This window comes from Pyrgilauda ruficollis, unplaced genomic scaffold (genome assembly GCF_017590135.1).
Source record: "Pyrgilauda ruficollis isolate IOZ18807 unplaced genomic scaffold, ASM1759013v1 scaffold10, whole genome shotgun sequence".
In the NCBI taxonomy this organism is placed as follows: domain Eukaryota; kingdom Metazoa; phylum Chordata; class Aves; order Passeriformes; family Passeridae; genus Pyrgilauda; species Pyrgilauda ruficollis.
The window spans coordinates 9,251,838-9,275,614 of record NW_024508101.1 but is presented as its reverse complement, the minus strand read 5'-3'; the positions used below and the strand labels follow the sequence as shown (position 1 = coordinate 9,275,614).

Sequence of the window (23,777 nt, the reverse complement as noted above, 5' to 3'; positions counted from 1 at the left end):
CTGTCAGCTGCCTGGCATCTGCGTGTCTCAATTAACCTCGTGTAGGTAGACCAGGATTTACCCTAAAGGCAGTATTTGCCTATGGGCTGGTATCTGGTGGTTCTTCAAGGGAGTGGGAAGGAAAGTGTGCCTTGCAGTGCTCTCAAAGTGGGGGTCCAAAAGATGCCATGGAAGCTGAAGACTTGGATTTGCAGTCCAGATCAGGTGTGACATAAGTAAATTTGTTCACACTTACCCTCTGCTACCTCCCATCCATGCACTGAAATCATTACCAGGAAACTCCCTGTGGGAGAGCGTAACCATCAGGAGGGGGAGATGGTAAAATCTGGGTATTTATTCCAGCTCTCAGGGTGCATCTGAGGAAGATGTCTTTGTTTTATTGAATGAGAGATATTTTATGGTATTGATGGGCTTGTGCCTGTTGTAAGAGCATTTGAGGCAGGCAGCTCTTTAGCTTTTGCAGTCACTATTTCAGCCCTGCTTTCTCCTTTCCCTTACTCGCCAAGTGCAACTGAAAATGAGGTACTGAGGCAGCCCATCTAGTTTTTTGTATGCAATCTAGCAAATATTAGTGCTGGAAACTGGGCTCTTGCTGCTGTTTGTCTGGTAACATTACCCTCTGTTGTTTCCTTGTGCTGCTTTTGAAAAATGCTGGTTTGGTTTCTGTTTGAGAGGTGGTTGGCCCATAAATGTATTCCAACCCACCTAATAATTCTTCTCTCAAATCTTTCATCAGGTTTTTTCTGTTATATAGTTTAAAAAGAAAAAAGACCCAAATGCCTTCCTTTACCCCTGGAAACAGGAGCCGTCTTGTTCTGCTGAGCTGAGTGCTGCTCATACTGATCACTGCTGTTCCCTTTGTCTTCGTTTATTTTAGAGTTAAGTTATAAGCTGTTTAAGACTAGGCTATTTTTGTTCTGTATTTTTGCGGGATCTTTTACATGGGTCTTCTAAACACTAAAATAAATGCTCTTAAAGGCAAAAGTACCATCTGTATCAGGGCAGTATGGTCATTGCTCTAAAAATGAAGTTTTGTGTTTTTATTCTGATAAACCCTTTTGGCAAGCACACGCCTGCACAGAGGAATGCCTGTGTCAGGACTGGGCTTGTGACCATCTTCTGTCTTTATGTTGGATTGCCCTTTGTCAGCCACATGCCTTATGAGCCCACCTTCTCCCTGTCCCTCTTTTGACAGTAGCTGTGGTGCTCAGCAGGGGCTCCCTGGCTGTGTTTGCTTTAGCTGGAGAGGTGTTTGCCTTCACTGCAGAATTCCATTTTCCAGCTGCCAGGAAACCTGGAGTGCTTTTGTTGATTTGTTAGGGCACAGTGCACCTCAGGAATGCCTTTGCTAAGGAGCTGGGAGTGATGGAGGGGATCCTGCCTGTTGCAGTGTGAAGCCTTGTTCCTCTCTACAGAAGCACCAAGCAGGAATTCCCTAAAGCAAGGCAGGGAAATGGCTCACTCGGCTGACTCCTTTGGCGGGTGTCAAAGTGAGACTCACTCAGGTTTCCCTGGCACAGAAGTAAGGCAGTGAATGATAGCTGCAATATTAAGTGAGTTTTTGTCAGCGATGATACTGTGAATTGCCCTACCAGAGGGTTTGTATGCATTTGGTTGGTGTTAAGAGCTGGCATTCCTGAGTCACTGACTAGGGCTTTTTTCTGGAACTTGGCTTTGGGCCATCTAAATCTTTTGCACTTGGAAGAAGAAAGTTTCAGCCTCTTTGGATTTGCCAACTTCTAAACATTTTACAGTACGGATACAACAATGGATTTGGCTTTTTAGTTATCTTTGGAGACAGCAAAAGTCTATGGACTACAAGTTTAAAAACCACTGATGTGAGCATGTCTTCCTGTAGTGAGTTCAGCAGAAAACCTTCACCTCTCTAGTGTGTTGCAGCCATCTGATGTGCACCCCTTTTCTTTGCTTGTATTGCATGCACACACAAATGCACATTTCTGGACTCTTTCTTTCATTTGAGATTTTGGAGGCTGTTGCCCCAGGCAATCTGAAAATGTTTGGTGTTTGTACAGGGTAGGGTGGTTGGTCAGCTGGTCACTTTGTTTTGATCAAGTATTTGGTAGCTGCAGAGTAGGTTGTGTTTATGGGGCATTGGTGCTGAGAAGGAATTTCCTTTCCTGGCTGAGGTAGAAAGACTGTCCATGTACAGCTTTATTCCTTTGCTTTAGCATTCCTTGAGGTTGTTTCCCTATTTTACAAATGCATCTTTTGAGAACTGCCAGGAAAATGTCTCTCTCAAATGGAAATGGAAATTTCTGAGCTCACAGGAATGAAAACCTTTGGGTCTGTGCTCACTGAGTGAAAAGAGGATTACCAACCAGCCATTCTCCAGTGTGCAAAGCAGTGGAGCAAAGTCTGCAGAGACCCTCTGAAAGTTATTGGCTTTCCCAAGGAAGGGTGCTTGTGAATAGAATTGAATAAGGTTGCTTGCGTCCCTCTTGGCTTCCTGCTGCAAGTACAGAAAGCAGTGAAACTTGGAACTCAGTAGATGCCTGAATAAAATGGGAAAAGGTTGTTTTTTTTGGTTTTTTTTTTTAAGTAGATTCCTTGTGGAGAGGTCTAGAGCCAGTGTTCCTGCATTACTGTAAGAGAATTAATGGCTTTGTGACTGCATATAGGCCTGAAAAAAAGCAGGGAGGCAATGCTGATTTTTCCAGAACTGCTTGAAGGGTTCAGAAATTAGGATGGTGTGCTGGAGCAGATGCAGATGGCTTATTTTCACTGGGGACTGTTAAACCTGCCAAAATGTAAACTGCATCTTAACAGGAAGATGTGAGACAAGGTCTGCACATCTCTCCCTCCTAATTACTACAGCTCAGCTGCTGCTGTCTCTTATGCTTACACATCTGAAAGGTGACAATGACAATGTCTTGAATGGCAAAGCAATAGCAAAAAGGGTCTTTTTTTTTTTTTTCTGTAGTCTGCAACAAAGAAGTTATTAAACCAATAGTCAAAAATATCCCTATGAAAAATCCTTCTCCCAGGAACTGCATCTATTATTCCAGAAGATAGTAATGATTTCTGTCAGTATTGATGGCTTGTCTCCTGAGTGACTACAGGTAAAGCAGCAACCAACTTTCTCCTCTTTCCCACACTGACAGCTTCAGGAATGTTCATCACAGCAGTGGGACTTCCATTTTTGCTGTCTCTGCAGTTCTGCACTGGCTTGCCTCTGTACACATTATCTTTTTCAAGAAGTTGAAAAGCTCTTCTCACCTGTTCTGGCAAAAATCTCCTGTAGCATTTTCACAGTAGTTACTTTAGATGCCAAAACCCAGACTTTCAGATCCTCATCATCTGTGGCATGCAAAAGATTAGGTAGTTTTTATGACCTCCTCTTAGAGGAACAAGTACTTCGTGGGAAGGATGGTACTGTGGTTGTGATGGCATTGCAGTGGTACAGCAAGAGTGGGGGCAGTGGCAGCTGCCAGCTGGGCTGCAAGTGATTGTTGGATTTGGTGTTTCTCCCTGAAAATCTGTTTTAGGTCAGGGTCTCTCCTGGCAGTCTTGCTGATTAGCTACAAATGTGTTCAGTCTTCCCTGACCCTTCCTCTGTTTCACTGTATCCCTGTAAATCTGGTTTAAGAAACAGCTTTGTGGAAGTTTGTCTTCCTGCCTCCCCACCTGTTCTGTTTAGCTCAGGAGAACACGCTGCCAGGGCAGGATGGACTCTGGTCAGACACTGCATGGGCTGATGGGGATCCTCTTCTCTGGGGGAAAACACACAGCAGAAAAGAAGGCAAAGAAGTGCTAAAACCACAGATTTTTTTAGGTGAGATGAGAATGTCCTTCTTCATAGCCAGTTCACAAATAGGGAATAAAAGCTGAAGCAAGGGGATGCCTGTCCATTTGTATCAGCCTGGGAAATGCTGGATTTCTCTCTTGAGGCCTTTGCTTCAGGCATCGTGCCAAAAGGCATCTAGTCTATTCACTTCAAACACATACAGTTCCTAAGCCCAGAATGTGCAGAAAGCCCATGAACTGTGATCAGCTGAAGGCCAGAAAGCATGACCTGGTGCTTCATAAAAATCAATGAATTGAAGAGCTGTGACTTCTGGATGCTTTGGAAGTATGAGCAGCACCTGCTGTGCAATGTGAACCTAAAGAGCATCAAAGGGTAATCAGCTCAAACATGGATCTAACCCGTATTTATGGTAGGAAAGTATCCTGGAATCTGTGCTGAAAATTAGAATTTGTCTAAGTGAAGTGTTTTGGCAAACACATGCAATTACTTTCTTCGTGGATCCTGTGTATGGGATTTCTTTCTTCAAAGCACAAAGAATTCAAGACAAATTTTACTTTGGAGCTAAAAGGCATGTTTTTAGCAAAGGCAGTGCAAGCAGTGTTGGGACAGACTCCAGGTCTTTGGTGTTCCTGAAGAAACACAAACAACTGCAGAGAAGGGTATAGCTCAGATCCTTTTGCCAGCACGCTTAGCAGGCAGCCCTCTACCAGATCTGGTTCAGGCTTCGACAAGTGACCTCTGTCACTGAACAGGAACATAAAGAGCTTCAGTGAGCTTTGGCTGAACTAGGCTTTTGCCTGTCTGCTCTGGAGAGAGAGTAACCTCAGTGTTCCCTTCCCTCCCTCCCTCAGTGTGTCTGTGAAAATACTAACTTGATTTAGCTGCCAAAAAAAGACATTTGAAAAGTGTACATTGCTCTCCTGTGTCCCAACTTCTGTAAAATATGGGTTATGGTTGGTTCCTGTATATGGCGCTCAGTAATTTTACAGAAGAGAAAACTGCACCACTGCAACTATCCACACAACACTTAATACAGTGAGGTCTTAGTGTGTGCTAGGACTCCAGAGTGCTATTCTGGGCATTATGAACCTGATTATATTACACACAGAGCTCAGATGGCTCGGAGCCACACTCAGGATATTAACTGTTTCTATTAAGCTTTGCATTTAGAGATCCTTCTGTCAGAGGAGGGGGGCAATGCTGGACGAGCTGGTGTTCCCACAGCAGAGCAGTGTGTGTGAGCATGGTTAGGGAGTGTTTTGTGTTTCATTTGCACAAGGGGTAACCCGAGTTCCGGAGCTTGCTAACTTATGGGTGCTCAGTGTAATAATCTTTTCAATGTACTCGTTCTGTAGCTGCAGGTGTTGTGGGGGAGGCACTTACTGATGTAGATATACAGGAGTGCAGGAGAGACCTTACAAAGTGCTATAAATGTGTCGTAAGGGGAAATTTGTATGACATAGTGTGTCATTTGGCAGAGAATGTGATAAAGTGGCGTTGACTGTGATTATTTGTGATTCTTGACAGCCTGTGCCCCTGAAAGAGTGTTTTAAAGACTTGTTTTAGTTAATGATGAAGGTGGCTTTAGGAATAGTGAAGGTCCTTCCATTTCTCTTAAAAAAAAAAAAAAGTTTCTTTTCATGGTTTTGTTTTGCGCTGTTTCAGATTTTGTAAAAACAAACACCCTGAAAGCCCAAACAACAACAATAATAAAAGAAACCCTTTGTGGATTACCTCTGTGATCCAAACAAAGTTGATGAGTTTCTCACTGTTTGAATACACATTGTCTGCCAGGTGGGAGCTGTGCTCTTCCTTCCCTCATCACCCTGCAAGTGCAGGAAGAGATAAGAGGAATTTATTTAATCCTGCCCTCACACTAGCTGAATTTGAAGCACACTCCCAGGCAGGTAGGCTGAATTTGGAGCTTAAAAGGCTGCCTTGGATAGGAAAGGAAGGCAGAGAGTATGGGTATGGATATGAGTAACGTATCCTGTTAGGGATATGAGTTACTGGGATAGTGCTAGTGGGAGAAGAGGGATGCTGGACATGGTAGCACATGCCGTTGGGAAAGCAGCCTCTCGTCTTGCCCTGGAGGTAATGAGAATTTGCCTTTGCGGGGCTTGGGGTTAAACCCTCTTCCCAATAAAACTGCAGTTTGCAGCTCCTTTCTCTGTAGTGGGAGAGATGAGCTATTGAGCAGGGACTGACTGCTATGCAGCGAAGTTATTCCTTGCAGGAGACAGAAACAAGTGGATGGAGGTATCCACATGCATGTGGATCCATGTGCCACTGTTCTGTTCGTGCTTTGGCTGATGGAGAGGGGTTGAGTTTGCATGTGTTTCTCTGAAGAATATCCCCTTTCTCAGAAAGCAAACAGCTGATATCTCGACCTTGGAAAGGCTTGCACATCTTTACCTTTTGAAAGCACTGCTGTCCAAATGTGGGTCTATAGTGCAAGAAATGCATGTGATGACCTTGGTCTTCCTGTGCCTTCTTGGCTACACTTTTTGTCTGGGATGCCAGTGACCCTGAGATCTGGACATTTCCCTCTGCTGTTTTGTGTTAAAAATGAAGAACAAACTGTAATGTGTGGAAGCAGTTTGTGTGATGGAACTCATCAAAATAAACTTGAGGGGATGGTGGTGGTGGTTGCGAGAGCTTGGCTGAAACCTGGTAATTAGGCTGGGGATAGCGAGAAGGAAAAGGGCAGCCAGGAAGGGACTGAATGGAAATCAGTCCCCAAAATAAATATTGCATGAGTGGGGCATAAAGAGTCTCCCTCAAATCAAATTCTGTGCCTGAGCCTTCCTTCAGAATTTCCTGCAATTTAGACAAATGACCAACTTCAGATTTTTTTAAGTGGTGTTTGTGCTGAACACTTGCAGCCATGCGTTCCCATCCAGCTGCTGAGCAGGAATCCCTGTTCTTCAGTCTTGCTGGGAGCCGCTCTGCGCTTTTTTGTGGCAGCAGCTTTTTGCAATAGGAGCCCCCCTACCCGGCCCAGGATGGCTTTTTCTGTGAAAGAAGGCAGCGCAGCCAGGCAGACATTATCCCCTTGCCGGAAGGAGGGACCCGGGCTCCCTGGGGAGGAGGGACGGCAGCGAGTGATTCATTGCAGCTGGCTGCAGTTTGGCCTCCTCTCTCTCTTTGCCCTGGGTGCCAGCGAGTGACAGCTTGTGGGCAGCAGGCCAAGCTGTGAAAAGAGGAGTGTGTGAGGCCTTTAGCTTTCTCATGCTTTATCAAGCTGCAAAGAATAGCTCGATATTCAGCCAGCGTTGGTGCAGGTCAGGAGAATGGAAATGCGAACTTAACTCCTGACATGCTGGCTGATGGCTGACCGCAGGCTCCGCGCCCACGAGGGCGGCTTTGTACCGCAGCGTGTGGGCAAAAGGGAGGAAAAGTGCCTTGGTGACAGGGTAAGGATAACTTTTTGTTAAGTGGGCAGCCTCCGGGACCTGCTGGGAGAGTGGAAAGATGAATAAAGGGCTTTCCTCTTGAGGCTTGCTGGCTGCGTGCTGGTGGAGGATGGAAACACTGGAAAGTAGAGCTGCAGGAATGACGAGCGTCCTGGGAAAGTGAGAGGGACTGTGGTGGACGAGTGGCAGGTCTGTCCCTTGACTGCTGGCACAGCACTGGGGGCTGTGGTGCCAGTGCAGAGAGCAGGACGGGGCTATTCCCGGGCTGTCCCCGTGTGCCGCGGTCCTGCCCGCCTGTGCGAGGGGCTGCCCGCCGGCGCGCAGGGAGTTAAGCTCCTCATAGCCCGGGGGTGAGCCTACTTCGGGGTGTTGAGCTCCATTCCCACGGCTTTTCCTTTCTGAGGGCTGGGGGAGGGATCGCCTGGAACAAGTAAAATGCCTGGAGGCTGGAAAACAGCACCCCGGCCCCTCTGGCCTTGTGTTGGTCTGGGAGGGATCTGCGCTTCACGGCAGGCTGGGCAGGGGCTGCCAGCCAAGGCCGGGGTCTGTCGCTGCTGGGCAAGAGCCTGGGTTATTTCTCTCCTTTAGGCAAAGAGAGATGGCTTTGCAGGCAGTAGAGTGCCTGCTTAGGGACTGAAATAACAGAATTCTCAGCTGGAAGGACGTGAAGTAGAAACGAAGCCCGAGCAGTCCTATGGGCAGATCACAGTGCAGGTTAACGCAGAGGTGTTGTGGCTGAGGGAGAGCAGCAGCGCTGGGTTCCCTGCTGCACATGCACGTTTCTCAAAGGCACAAGGGAACAGAGTACCTTCTTCCCCATGCTGACTCTACCTTCTCCTCCTGCATCACTTTGAGCTGCTGAGTTGAGGTGTTTGAAGTCCTGAGGAGCAGGAAAAGGGCAGGTGAAAGTCTGAGAGGCTGGGTAACTGCGAGTGCTCAGGGCTACCTGTGAGCCTAAATCCCTCTCTCTCCATCAGCAGTGCAGGGGTGTGGGAGAGCAGGAGAGCTTTGCCACATCCCAGTTTGCTGGGGAGCTGTATCTCTGTGAGGTACTAATGCCGGCCAACACCTATCTCCCACCAGAGGGAGAAGGGAGTTTGCATACCTGTTCAGCCCCTAGAAAACTCTCAAGTCCCCGCTGAGGTCTAAGGTGTGCAGTCCCTATTCTCAACAGCTTTTGAATTCAAGGCAAGGTGAGCTGATGTGAGCAAATGGGACCCAGTAGCAGCATAAAGGAGAGATGAGCTGTGGGCTCAGAGTGCGGTTACACAGTTTGATTCTGCTGGGCTGTGTTTGTGCTGTACAGACCGGGTTATGCCAAAAGCCCAGCAAAGGTGTGGTTAGAGACTGGATTTTTGCTTGTGCATTGGGTGTCTGGCCTTGCGTCTGCCTCAGATCTTGTTTGCAAAGAGTGAAGTACTATGATCCTCCCACTTGCTGTGCTGGCTCCTGTGGCAGGAGGATCTGAAAGGGAGAGGGTTTGGGAAGCAGCATTGCCTGTGTGGGCAGAGGCTTTGTGTAGCTTGGGTTAGCAGCCAGATATACAGACCATAGTGATAAAACAACAGGGTGCAAATATTCTGCAAATACCAGACTCGTGGTGGATCTTGTTGGCTGTTAATGCCAAAATCCTAAGATTGGTAGGCAGGAGCCCTTGTTGTCTTTTCTGCACCCAGGCACCTAGTAATGGTCGCCGAGCTCTGCTGTGGGTGTTCTGCAGCTCTTTGCTCTGTCCATTTATTCACCCAGCGCTGGGAAATGTGGCTGGAGTGGGAGCTGGGGTCCCAGGCGGATCTGAGCCCTGTGCAAGGCAGACCTGCAGCGGATGCACAAAGAGAAACTCTCGCTGGCTGCGAGGTAGCTTGGGACCCAGGTGCAGCGAAGGCACAGCGAGAGCTGGCTCCCCTGCAGGGACAGGGGGTGTGTTCCCATTGTGCCTGTTCCGGTTTGCTCCTGTCTAGCCTCTTCTCATTATTCTCGCCTTGAGCTGTCTCAGGCCCAAAGGCAAAGTGCTGCAGAAAGCTCTGTGGGCTTTCCCTTGAGGGATGTGGGGTCCTTGGAGAGTGGCTGTTCAAGGGAAGCACTGCAGTGGGCTGAATTGAGGCTGTTTCAGGCTGCACAGTTCTGAGCTAATCTCCCAGAGGCAGAGACATTACTCACCAATCAGGAATGTGTCTGTATTTTTCCTAATGAGAACAAAACATTTTATCCCTGTTCATTAGCAGAGAGTTAGCGTGTGCAGTTGCTATGCCAACAGACTCCTCTCCTCCGCAGACGCACTGGGGGTGTCCTCCATGCCATGGTTAGAAGGGTGAACAGGAAGGCTGGTTCTGGCAAGAAAAAGATCCCATTGTTTTCCCAGGGCTGCCTGGACTTTGTGCAGCTGGGCAGACCATGCCTTCTCGGAGGAAGGGAACCACAGCGGGAGTCAAGTGCAACAGATTTAATTCATTGGAAAAATAGTCTTTGCATTTCATGCTCTGTTGTTTTTTCCAGCTTGAGGCACACTCCTCAATAAGAGAAATGAAGGTGTCTCAACGTTCCCAGGAGTCCAGATGGTAAGCAAAATGTGCCGGGAGTCAGCACTGGGATGCCCATGGACAGCTGCAGCCCGCTGGGCTCCTCCGTGTTCCTGATCATCTCCGTGTGTGTGGCCCCTGTCATGCTGGGCAGCCTCTGGATGCTGCTGCGTGACGAGCCCACCTGACCAACTGTACCACCTGTGATTAGTTGGACGAGTTCTCCAGGCACGTGGTCTACTGGAAAGAGTGAGTGGCTGTATGTGGCAGTGTTCACTTGTTCCCTCTGCAAAGAGAACATTTTCTTTATGCAGGGAAATCCTGTGAAGGATAAAGGACATCTCTTCAACAGAAGCTCTGATCTGTAGTGTTCTGCTGTAAGCACATGTATTTACTCCAGAGGTTGCCTATTTGCTTGTCATTTTTTCCTTTGTCACCCCAACTTTCTTGAGAGAGTGATTGGGAATTGTGGGTTGTAATGCTACCAAAGCCAGGCCACTGTACACCTTTCGCAAGTCTTCTTGGCACCTCTGGTGCTGCACTTGAAATATAAAAACTAACTTTTAAACTTTGAATTTTCTGTAGAAGGGAGTTAATTTAACCAACAGACAGAAACAAAGCAAAAAACCAAAACAAAACCGTGAGTTTCTGATGGTGATCTATAAGTAGAAATGGGCCAGTGAGTGTTGCCAAATCTGAAGCCAGACTCCTGGAGCAGGAGTGATGTTCATCTCTGTCTGTCAATCACCATGCAGTGTGATGAGCTGCTTTGCGCTGGCTGAGCTTTGTGGTGTTGACAGCTATAGACCCTTGAAGAAATGTCTCCCTGAAACTGAATTCTTTCAGGCTCCTTCCTATTAAACAGGATAGTTACAACTCTGCTGTCAGTTTGCCTGGCGAAGCACTCTGTAGGTGAATACATGCAATTTGAATATGGGGATTTGAATATCAAATGTAGGGTGGTAGACCAGAGATCCCAGACTGAATGAGATGCTGGAGATCTGCAAATCTGCGTGAACTTCTGTCTGGGAAGTGAAACCCTGGCACCTGGATATTAGGAGCTGATGTAGATGAGTCACTGACTTTTGCACTGGAGAGATGAGTATCACATTAGAGCACTGGGAGTACAGGAGCCCTTCATGAGAAGGATGTCTGCTTGTTGGATTTGCTGCTCTAACATCAGGAGAAATGAAATCAGCAGAAATAAAAACAATGAATAAAATGAGACAGCAACCCCCAGCCCAGACCTCTGGAGTGCAACCTGAAAGTTTGGTAGTAGACCTGGATGGAACTCTTAGGTAATAAAGAGCAAGTTTTCAGAAAATCTCTTTCAATCTGGGGCATCCAAGAATAAATCCTGAATATATATAACAAATGTACAAAGATTGGAGAGTCTGGTTGCCTCAGCTGTGCATTGCTCTGGGTGGTTCCAGTAAAACCATTAAATCAAAGCAGTTTGAAATAGGGAGTGAGTAAGTACTTGAGATGACTTGAATTCAGGCCAGTCTCTTCTGGATCCATGCTTTCAGGGTACATAAAAAAATACAAGATCATAAGGAGGCCAGAGGACTGTATGTTGTATTCTTTGAGATACGGAGGTGATTCTGTCCAGATCCTATTGAAAAAGTGCTCCAGCAGAAGTGCACTAGAGGACATTCTTTTTAGTACCTTTAAGTGTGAAAGATCATGTCTGAACAAACTAACTTCTGAAATGTGAGTTACGGTTATTATCTGAGTCGCGCTCCACTTCATTCCTGTGCAGCCGGAGTAGCGACTTGGTGTTACCTAGGAGAGTGTTATTTGTTCCCTCCTCTTCCCTCCCCTCCCTTTTAAGCAGTTCAGGGACTGATTTTCTGCCCTATTTTGTGTGCACCACCAGTTTTTAAGAGTAAAAATAAACACACAACTGCTGTGCTGTGTGCAAGGCAAGAATTCTTCAGGAGAAATTCACCTTTGCCTCTGAGAACATCTCAGGTGCTCATAGAATCCCAGGAGAAGGGTTCTTTGTTTATATCAGGATGAGTTATGGGCCATTTGTGGAGTGAGGTGTTCCTTCTAACCCTGAGAGTGTGGTTCAAAACTCTAAATTGTGGGGTAGGTTTATATTTTGGTAGGTTTATATTTTTAAGAAGCTGTTAGCACTGAGTATTGTAACTCTAGGTAATGTATTGTTCTGTTGGGTTTTAATGTCCTTCTTTATATTTTTTAATTCCAGTTATACTTCTACATTTCTGCATCATTAAAAAACACTTATTTGACTCTTAATAGTAAAACTGGCAAAGGACAGAGTAAAGCCAGGAAAGTTATTTCAGCCTGACAGGAAAGTTTAGGTTGCTTAGTCAGCTAAGCATGTATTATTAACAAAGTTCTATATCTCGTAAAGAATGTGGGAAGCAATTAGTGCATTTGTGAAAGAAATCACTCAGGATTTTTGGGAATCTTGATGCAAACAGTCTCCAAACTCAAATATTCTTATATGACTCTGCAGGAGAACAAAGTCTGGTAACAATATTGTTCTGTGTAGCATCAGGAAATCTATAAACACTCTGCCCATACTTGAGGAGAAACTGCTGGATTTAAATGTCCATGAAGAATGTATGACAAGAGTAAGCTCTCACATGATCTTGTGAGGGATCTAGCCTTCATCAGGGCAGGCTGATTCAACCATAAGATAATTTGTATTTCCAAAGAGCTAACAGGGAGAGAAAGTTTTTAAAAAGACACCCTGTTCTGGTAGAAGAAGGGTGCAGCTGAATGCTGTGGCTTGAAAGTAAACTTGCTTTGAACAAACTCAGTTGAAGGAGTTAGGCTGAATATTTTAAAAGAGAGGTACCAGCTGGGCAATTCACTATAGAAGTGGGGAATCCCTGCTGCATTTGGTAACCATCACACTAGTTCCTCCAGCTCTGATGTAAGTTGAGTTTTCTACAGCTTTAGGTAAACCACTGCCATCTTAATAGAAGTATCTTCAGTTTTTAGAAATGGAACAGCAGCAATAGTGAACAGAGGTGAGTGTTACCTTCCATACAAAACACGACAGAATAAGTTGGGATTCTTCCACCTGAAAAACAATAAATGACAGTTATCTTCAATTCCTGAATCAGCTGGAAAGTTTAGAGGGCGAGTAGCCTTTTTTTTTTCCTTTTCCATTAGAAGTGTGAACAGGTGTTGCATGGAGTAAGCTTAAAACCAAGGACCAACTTAGTTCTTGATGTGTGCAGTTAACCTGGGAAGCTTCTTGCCACAGGATGTTGTGAATGCCAAATATCTGTGTATGTGAGGACATGGGGCAGGTCTGTAGAAGAAGGAGCTATTGAAGGTTACTAAATGCATAGAAACCGCCTTTATCCCAAGAAGTCCCTGAGCTGCTCATTGTTGAGGCCTGGGAGGTAAAGTGCTACTATGGGTTTGCTTCAGTCTGATGTTTCAGGCCAGAGCCAGACAAGTGCAGCCTGGTTTGTCAGTGTGGGGTGGGAGGGGGATGCTAATAAAACTAGTAAAAAGAGAGACTGGCACAGCTTGTGTTCTAGGTTGGTTCTGTGCTGCTTGTGATGTACAGCAAACACCTCTTGCTTGCTGAAGGCACTGCCTTGGGCTGCTGGAGTCTGCAGGCTGTTGACTTGAAGAGAGGTGGAGAGTGTATGTCTAGAAACTACACAGGTAGGAAAAGTGGTGTGCAGATGAATATTGTAAGCTGAGAAGCTGACTTTCCCATTTTCTCTGTGGCAAATGCTGTTCCTGCTATTATGGGATAGTAGGTTTCAGTGAGATACAGAGAGTGCCTCGCTGCTGATAGCCTACATCTTACTTGTGTTAATTTCCCTCCTTTGAAAGAGTGTTTCTTTCTTCGTAATGGACTCTAAGTTAATTTGAGCTAAAATGGTTGATAAGCTGATGCGTGAACAGTAAAACCTCTGTTCCAAAGCTTTTTCAAACTAAAAATGTCGTGGCCTACGTGAGGCTCATACTCTTCAGAAGTACTCAAAACACTGGTCCTATTTTAGGTCCTGTCTAAACATTTAAAAATAACTCAGAAACAGGGCTCACTTCTAGATGCTTCACCCTTGAAAGCCAGCTCTTGCAGTTGGTTTTAGATACTTACCCAAACGTGCAGAGGGCACAGTACAGAAAGCCTTAGTTGTTCCTTTGAACTTTTAATTTCAGAAGGAAAAGAACAACGTCAGGCTATCTGTTACTTTGTCTCTAGAGACATGGTCTCTGCTGTTTTGAGTTTTGGGGGTGGGAGGTTTAAAACTTTTTGTTGACTAACTTTGCTGCTGTGATCCCTGGGGAGCAGCTATGCAGAGCTGACCGGTAGTGGAACCATGGTGCTGTGTATTCTTGGAGGCAGGCTCTTAGGACTGAAAACTGAGTTGGTGTGTTTTGGGAAGCTATAGCCTCTCTCCAAGGATACAGAAACAGTCTGGTGTGCATATTGTATTCTGGAGTGAGCATTGCTCCATGGAGTGGCTGAGGAGTTGCATGCTCAGATTGCAGCTGTGGGGAATACAGACAGACCTGGGGCTGGGGGAGAATCCAGGTGGAGGGGACTGAAGTTCCTTTACTTGTTGATTGTTATCCCCCTTTATCTTGATTTAGTCAAATGTGATGCAGGAGGAAGTTTCCATCCCAAACACTAAGTCTCATCATTACAGAGTAGCAATGTGCTCAGTTGTTACCCCATTTACAGAGTATCTTTCCTGGTTTGTTCTCAGTTTCTCATTTATTGTTTTCATCAGTAGCTTGGCTTAAGCAGTGACTCTCAGTTTGCTCCTGTATGTGCTGGATCTGTCTGCCATTCTCCAGATAGTCTGTCCAGATTAGTTTTAGTTTGAACCCATCTTTAGCCAGTAGGATCTTTTCTATTCCTAGCTGATCCATGATTTTAACTAGTGTATTTCCTACTAAACCCTGAGAAGATTTAAACTAAAACTTTTTTATGAGGCTAAATTTGTGTCAGCCCCACCATGGACTCCTGGGTTGACATTGGGTGGCTGATTGCTCAGTTTGGTCCATGTATAAGTCTGAAAAGTGCTGTCTGAGCCACACTTTGGTGGGGTTTTGATTAGTTATCTATGCATGACAGGGTAAACTGTTTCCTTTCCCAGAGGAAGGCACAGTCCCTGCCATGTCTGTGGAGTACACAGCTTAAATGACAGAGGAGGGCTGCCTGGAACTGGGACAGTCTGCAAAACAACTGTGATGACCACAGGCTATGGTTTATCCTTCTAGCACAGATGTGCATACTTCTCCCTTGTTTCCTTACCAGTGTCTGTGTTCTGTCTAGCTGTCCCTTCTAGCAGAGGAGCAGCCACTCAGCTGTAGAATTCAGTGCTGTTCCTAACAAACTACTGTAAATCTGGTTTTCCTGTCTCCTGGGCACTTTTTTGCCCAGGGGTGACCCTGGCAGGCAGCATGGTCTTGAAATACCAACAATCAGCCAGTTATACTGGCTGAAATTCCTGCTCATAGCAGTTTGCATTTCAGATTGGCACAGCAGACCTGTTTAGTGCATCTCTGCAGCCCTAGGGTGAAGGTCTGGGCTTCTCTGAAAGGGGGAAGGATGAGCCAGTCAGTCCTGCTCAGCCAGTGACTGTCAGACTGTGCAGGTGGGAGGGTAGCAAACCAGATGAAGAACAGTCTCAACCAAAAAGTCTTTAAAATTCATGGCTCTCATGAACAGGTAGCTGGTTCTAAACCTTTGTGCCTCTAGGACAGCACCAAAGAAGTTGTCTCAGCCCTGAACCAGGAGCTCAAATATTTTGCCAGAAAAAGTTAGAATCTCCTTAATCTGAGTGAACAGAAATTCATATTTGTAAAGCCACTTGAAGGTATAAAATTTCTTACTGGGAATTTTTTATTGTTATACAATTCCTTGTTCTGGATAAGACATGACTAGATGCCTGCGTGTTAACAAAATAACTGGAGAACTCTTTCTCCATGCAGTTTATTTCTCCAAGTACCAAATTTTACAGGGTCCCAGCTTCTTCTTCCTTTGCCACTTAATTTTACCGTTGCTTATTTTCACTCTTCCAGGCTGTGGACCCACTGTGGTATGAAGGGAGAGCATTGTCTGATGGCCTGTGCCCAGCAATAGTTCTCTCACCCCTCTCTAGATGCGGTCTGGTGCTCTGAATTTTATCCTTGAAACAAGAACTTTCAAGTGTGGGCAGTGTCTGGCCTGGAGGGGCTGTGATTGTGCAGGAGAAGAATAAGGCTGCATGGCTGCTGCCAGCCTGTGACTCCTCAACCATGTGCACCTTGAGTGCCCTTCATGGATGGTTCCTGGGCCACCATTCCATGCTGGACTCCATCTGAAGGCACTGAATATCCAGCCTGCATGGGGCAGTCTTTGTTCAGAGCTGTTGAGACTGGGATGAAGTTGATCCTGGCTCTTAGGTCTGCACCCAACCTGTTCAGGCTTCTGCACTAGTGTGGTGAGTGCTGTTCTTTCTTAGATGTGTTATGTAGGTGTGAAGCTTTCCAAGCTTGGGAAGGTCCCCAGGCTTTTTGAACAGAATGGTGTGTTATCTGTTACTGGCTTTATGAAAGCCTTGGTGGAAGAAAATGTCTGGTCACCTCAGTTTGGATCATTATCTAACAGACCTGTGTAACCTAATTGCCAGACTATTGAGCCTAGTAGTTCACAGCTGATGACTGAGAACCTTCCAGGCAGAGGCACTAATTCATGGCAGATAATTGATCAAAGCGTCATTTCTGATAATGCTTTAACATAACTTGAGTAATACAGGGTAGAATATACCTCATCTTGGTTTGAAGGCAAACCACAAGCAGATTGTGGTAGTGATTTGGAGTTCTGTTTATTCTGCTGTCTCTTCTGGGTGGGAGGGGATAGGTACTACTCATGTGGCTGCATTGCATTAAATGCATTTGCATGTTACTGCCTGTATTCATGGCTACAGCCAGAACTGCTGACACTCTTGGAGTGAGAGGGGAAGACTGTCGAATTGCTGTCAGGATGTATGGTTCTCCAGAAGATTAGGGGAGGGCAGAAAAGTGAGTTTTATTTGAAATTAAGGAAAACAGCAAGAAGAATTCTTCCTGTCCACCCAGGGCACATTAATTCTTTATAGATCTATTGTGGTACTAAATCTGAGACTTAAGGGTGTCAAGAAAATTTCTTTAATAGAACAGAGCACCCTGCACTGCTCAATGTCTGCAAAGCAAAATTATTTATTCAAGACAGGCTACAGTGCTTAACATTTCTCATTTGCTCTTGACAACTGGATGGTGGAGCTCAGGATGTGGTCCTTGTGTGTCTGCCTGTGGTCTGTACAGCTGCTGGCATGAACTCCTTCTGTGGTCAGCCTCTGTTGTCCCTTCCACTGTGCAAACCTGCAGGGCTGATGCTGGCATCGAGACCATGGGGTTTCCTCTTGGAGTGAAAGTGTAGGACTGGTGCTATTTCACAAGAGTTTCATAGGATGTTTGAAGCTTCTCTCCTCTCTTGCTGAGTTACTCCAAGGCCAGGCTGGATGCAAAAGAACTTGCCTTGGAGGTGTGGCCTTTGCCTCTGTGAGAGCTTGGTTAGGGGTCACAGTCCTGTCCTCTGGGAAGCACGTGCTGGTTGCAGAGATCTTCTCTCTCCTTTCTGCAGGGCATCCTGCCAAGGAAAACAGACTCTAAGGCAGAAGTGATTACACTGAGATCATGTGCTGTCCTGGCTGTTTCTGGATGAAGCAGCTGGGCATTTCTGCTTTATAGAAATTAGCACAAAACAGCCATGGCAGAGCAGGATTCTGGCTTTTGTAGCTGGTGGAGCCAAAGCTGAGAACAGGAGGATCCTGGCTGAGGCTGGGAGAGGTACCCCTAATGACAGGGAGGGCAGTGTGGTTGGGAAGGTGTGCCTTGTTTGAGGTGGAGGCCGGTAAAATATGAATCACATCTGTTTGAAGTAGTGATGAAATCCCAGATGAAGGTTTTCTGTAATACCTGGCCAAACAGTCTGGTGTGCTCCAGCTTTCCTTTCTTCCTGGTTAGAACGGATGGTCCTGACCTACTTTTAGCAATCGTGGTTCTGCTGGGCGCTGCCCAAGGCTTGGCTGTTCCGACAGCACACACGGATCCGCTGCGTTCCCTCTGAGTGAGGAGTTTCCATCAAATGCTGGCAGACAGGGAAGAGCTGTTCCTGAAAGAGGGACTGTGGGTGCACTTAACTTGGATCTGCCCCTTCTGTGCTCTGTGGCTCTGGCCCTGGGTTTGCTTTCCCATGGTGTGTAATAACTTCTGTGTTGCACTGTCAGGATTCAGTTAGATGGAATCTGAATGTTAACATGAGAGATACTGCCTTCAGAAACAGCCAGGGAAGTTAGGCTTCCAGCCTTCTAAATATGTGATTAGGCAGGGCTGGAGTACATTCTTAATATTTAAAAATAAATAAAGGCTATAAATGTACCATAAAATAGAAGTTTAACTAGAATATCATCCTGGGGCAAATTGCAAAGCTCTGTGTAGCTCAGTGTCCTGCCTTTGACAAGATCCAGAAGCAGATGCTTAATGAGGATTGTAAGAAACAGGGCATGTATAATGTGGTGGGTTTGGTTTTTTTTTCATTCTCCCCCCCTCCATTTACCTCCCAGTTTATGACCATCATCAGTTTAGGGCCCTGCTTGGCATGAGGAGTTGTATCTCATCATCTGATCTTGACTATATCTATTCTCCATTAATTTATATAATCCCTCTTCTCACTTGTTTATGTTTCTGGTCTCCATGACATCCTACAGCAGTGAGCTCTACAACTTAATTATGCATTTTAAATGTTATTTGAACTATTCTACATCCAGTGACAATGTCCCTGAGCTGACTTAGGAAAGTTGTCTGTAACTTTGGTGAGTGCTCTCTTGTTTCTGCATTGTAAAATATGGTAGTGTAACTCCATTGATAGTTCCATGTTTTTTATCTTGACACTGCCAAGTTTCAGACCTCTTGACTTTTCCTTATCTTCCCCATGGTTGTTTCTTTGTCTGTCCAAAGTCCTGCTCTGCTCAATCACTCCTTATATGGAAGCTGCTCCATGCTTTTGGTCATCTTTGTTGTCCCTTTTGTTATTGTCTCCTTTTTCAGATGTGGGAATCAGAACTGCCTTCAGCATTTGACAGCATAATGGGGATACGTGTTTTCTTTCCTAATTACCCCACAGGCTGTATTTGCCTTTTTGCTTGCTATTCAATACTGAACTGACCTATGAAGTTTTCAAAGTTTTTCTGAGTAATATCAGTTAGTTTTGATCCTGTTGTGTTTATGTACTTAGAATATTTTTGTTGGTTTTGGTATTTATTGACATTCTAAGATATTGTGTAGTTACTTTGAAGTGCATGAGTTCTCTTTTTAAAGTCTTCTCTGAATTTGATTGTGATTAGTATTTTTGTAATAATAAAATTTTCCACTTATAGACATATTCTTCTTCTCAGATCTTGTGTGAACATACTGAACAATGCAGATTGCAGAATAAGTTCTTGGCAGATCTCACTGATAACCCACATCTGGCAGGAAAACACCTGTCTTTTAACTACTTATTAAATCCATGATAGGGACTGTGACTTTAATTCTACAATAGCTTAGCTTTTTTTTCAAAGTCTTAGCTGACAGTTCTTTTAAAATCAGTTTAGTTAATGTTAACCAGCTTAAAAATAGTCTCTTGGATCTCAGTTAAACAGAAATGGGGAATCTGCACTTGGAATTTCCCGGGTGCTGAAGAGGTTTCTCTGTGCTCCACATATTCATCTATATATTGGGCAACAATTGGCTTCTTGAACTCATGCAAGCAAAATTTGTTTTTATGTAGAGTGATGGACTTAGATTTCTGTAGATTATCATAGAAACAGAGAATTTGCTCAGCAGAGCCAATTGGATGGCTAACTTCAGTGAGCCCTGCTTTCCTAGCAGGGTTTTATTACAGCTGTAAACCTGTCTAGGCTCTTTGGATATACTCTTAAGATACTGGGATATTTTTTTCCTAGCTAGGTGTTTTGTTTTTTTTTTTTTTTTTTTTTCCTTAATTGAAAGAATATTTAAGTCACTGATGCAAATGTAACTGTGGCAGCTAGAAGATCAAGGGGTTCTTGTGGGTAAGTGGGGAACTGGTGGGTTCAAACTGGGTAAAATACCATCTGAGTGCAGTGTCAGCCAAAGGAGTGGCCTGTCCTGGTCAGGTCCTGTCAAAAGAAATGCTTATCCAGGTCAGGTAGCTAAAAAAGTAGGGTGTTGACAAATTGGGATGAGATCAGAGAGCTACTAGGAAAATTAAGTATTTCTGACCGAAGAAGCTCAGACCACTTAATGTATCCATCCAAAGGATTACACGTGGCTGCAGTCTGTGATTTGGGAAAGCTCAAAGCTGGCAGGATGTGTAAGGGAAGGATTGCAGTATGCTTGTCTGCCCTTCGTCTACTTCTTAGGCATCTATTATTGTCTGCTGCTGCAGCTAGGGTTTCTCTGTAGGTGGACCTCTGTCAGACTTAGAATAGCTGTCTTTATCTTCTTGCCCAAGGAGGATTAAGAAGGAGGATTAGTTTCCAAACTGTTCATGCAAAAAGTGACTAGAAGCTTCTTTGAGTTGGAAGATTTTGTGACAAGCAAAGTTAGACAATATGAGAAGGCGTTTTACTTGGGGTAGAGAACCCTCCGGCATCACCTTGTTGGATTAAGATGGTAGTTTCTATAACTTAGGAGCCCTAAGAAAAAATCCTGGTATCATGAGGAGACTTTAGTCAGGAGCTCATGCTAGAAGGGATGTTTGGTGGTGTTCTGTGGTTTGATTACACAGAAAGTTGGAGCAGATCCTAAAGGACTTTAATCTTCAAATGTGTAACACTGGCAGAACATTATCTTTCGGTTGTGTTAAGATGCTGTGAAACTAACAGCTGGCTTGATTTTCCCTTTTAAAAATGCACATGCAACACAGTCTTGAGTTCACATTGAGTTAGTGTTTGAGAGAGAGGTAAAGTGAAAAAGTGAACCCCTGATTTGCAATGATAGAGTATATATGAAGAATGCTTCTTCAACAGTAAGCATCTTGTGGTTACTTTATATTCCTTGTAAATGTTTGTGTAGTTGGTCTTGGTTTGTAAAAATTTCAGTATTTAACATTGTATTAATCATTAACTAGTTAGCTAGTTGTTCTGGAAGTTTAGTGTTTATAACACATTTTCATCAGTGCAAGAATAAAGTTTGGTTGTGCTAGAACTATTTAGAGGAAATACCTGTTCACTACCATCAGTTAATTCCAGTATGGCTGAAATTAGTGTTTAAGTAGCCCCAGAGATGTAGAAGCACTTTCTACAGTTTTTCCAAAAAGCAATGCATGAGCATTATTGAAGTATCACATAGTTGACAATATTTTGTGAAACAGTCTTTCAGTAAAACTTCAACCACCATCCAGAAAGGTACCTTGTAATGTTCAGCAATAACTATCAAGGGTTTAGAAAACATAATTTTCCCAAGTATTTATCTAAGAATGCTGTTAATTCTGTAGTACAGAATTTCTGCACCTTGCCATTTCTTATTTTATACTGTCTTTAAGGGTTTGGGGGTTTTTTATAAGTTATTTTGACCTCAGCTTTGGTGTTGTTCACATCTGGTATAACAGAGCTCTCTTGTCTGTGTCAGTCCTGCTCTGACAGGATTGCTTGAACTTAGGATTCTCCTCGGGATCAATTTTACTTGGAAAACAGAGGTTTGTGTTCATCTCTGCCAAAGTGCAAGTCTTCTTAAACAACAGAGCAGGGAACTGGCCTGGTAGTAGTAAATAGGACTCAAAGGAGATTTATTTATTTAATGGGAATGCCATCTTTCACAGAAGAAAACAGCAAGTCTGTTGAGCATATGAAGCCTAGAAGGGGGCTATAATTCAGGGCTTTTGTGCAGAACACATAGCAGTGGTCGTCTTCCTGCTGCTGGCCCATTTGAATGTGCTGGAGCACAAGGGTTGTCGTGCAGCTGGAAGAAGGGTGCTTTTAATTTTTAAATCTTTTAGTGCTCATGCTGTGGGTTGTCTCTGCGAATGATAAGGTGGAAATTGCAGGTGCAGATTTCAGAGACCTATTTTTTTTCCAAGGCTAATTTTGCTGGGTTTGGTGGCGAGTATGAAATCCAGCCTAGAAGTTGGAACATTAACTGACCTCTCTATGTTTGGAGGATAGAATGTGGTATTAGGGAAATAATCTGGGAGGATTGGAATAATCTCTATGTGTTGATACGCTGTTAAAATGTGCCCAAATGAGTTCTGGGTTTGTTTTTTTATTAAATAAGCAAAGTTTCTCAGAGGGATACGTGAGGTCAGGGAGGTAAAAATAGTGCTACAGAAAACATGGTTTTACTTCAAATTTTAAGTAACACAATAGTGCCATTGCTTTAATGTTACTGGTTGTTGTTACGTGGCTGTGATATAAATATTCTGTGGCAGAACTGACTAATCCTCCAGCCCTTCTGTTGTGATCCAGATTAAATAAATGAAACCCAGCAGTATTATTTGGATATTAATATTTTACAATGAGTTAGAGGCAATGTTCAGAGTATTGTCTGGAACATTTTCCTATTTAACGGGAATTCATGAAAAAAATGGAATGTTTAAAATGAATCTTTAAAGCTTGGCAATTGCACTCAGAATTAATTAAAGGCTACACACTTTTAGTGCAATCTGTCTGCAACAGCTGTGTTATACACTAGCAGTGAGCACAGGAAGCAGAACGGTTCAGTAAATCCATAAAGAGCTCTGTAGTGTAGCCTGTCATGAAACCATCAGATTTAAATGTAGGTTATCCTCCTCCTTCCTGTCCTCCTGGAGAGGTTGTCATGGGCTTAACTGAAAGGCAAGCATAAAAATGGCAGTGATGCCTGTGCTTGAGAAACAACTTGGAAAATGGAATCAAAACACACTGCTGGCTTTTTTTCCCCTCTTTATTCTCATGTAGGGTGCAAATGCTTCTAGCTACTGATAGCTACACAGTCATGCTCATTTCTAATGTATGTTTGCTCACCTAGCAATAAATACAAGTTCATTTGCTAATGGGTCCATAGCAAAGAGCAACAAAGAGCACTATATTCAGTGTTTATTCATTGTGTTGTGATTAGAACCAGCCTGCAGAACATGCTGTACTACCATTTTGTTTTGTTTTCTCTGTTCTCACAGAGTCATGAGGACCAGACAGTAGTTTCTTATCTGAATCACTTTTAAGGAGTAGCTCTTCACAAAGTGAGTTCCAGGGGGATATTAGTGACTGAAAGAAGAGTATCTATATGTTAGAGCCTTGACCACAGCAAGATCTGATTATGGTCTGCTGGAATGAAGGACTAATTGATTTTCCAACCATTTTCCAGTAGAGTTGCTCCAATAGGTAAAATGCTTTCAGTGAAACATTTGGGGTAGGTTCAAATACAGATCAATGAGCTTGTAACAAGATCCATGTTGGTGGAGTAGTGTCATGTGAGTTGAAGTACTGGTTAGTTCTGCCCTGGCGGTTGCCAGTGGAGCTCTGTGGGACACAGAGCAGAGTTGTGCAGCTTGTAGGCATAACCTCTAGCCAGAAAGCCACTGTTTCAGAATCCATAAATCCTGGAGACACATGCCGATTTTACTTTGTAAGTGCTGGCAGAGGAAGGTTGCATTAGCTCAAAAGAAGATTACAGATTCCTCAGACTGGTGTAGTTATAATGACGTCTTGTGATTCTCAGCTGCTTCCAGATCAAAGATTCTCTTCTCCATGTCATTGTTGCTGTTCACAACATAGTCAAGCTCCTGGTGTTGGATGGCCATCAGCCTATTGTTTTATTTGCAGGCATTTTCAGCTTTGAAACTGAGGAGACTCCAGACAGTTGCACAACAAGCCATCATGACATCTGCATGATGGCAGTGCAGAGGTATAGAGACAGTTGTGTGCTTAAGGGGTTCCTTAAATCAAGTTCTCTCCAATAGGAATGATGAAAAAAGCATTAAAAATAACTGACATGTTGGAGTTGGAGCAAGATCTTTTCTGCTGATCTAAACCTGAGGGGATAGAGTCAAATTAGATCTCCTTCCTTCAGTCTGTGTGTATCTCCTTGCTGGGTTTTCTCACA

The 23,777-nt window shown here is 44.3% G+C and overlaps 1 protein-coding gene across 1 annotated transcript in view; it reads left to right on the top strand.

The window, feature by feature from the left end:
• Positions 1-9,681: 9,681 nt before the first annotated feature.
• Positions 9,682-23,777, top strand: part of PLXNB1 (plexin B1) — a 55,826-nt gene continuing 41,730 nt past the window's right edge. Inside the window, exon 1 of the mRNA XM_041465170.1 lies at positions 9,682-9,950. The gene's annotated coding sequence lies outside the window, so the exon portion shown is untranslated. The remainder of the gene's footprint in view (positions 9,951-23,777) is intronic.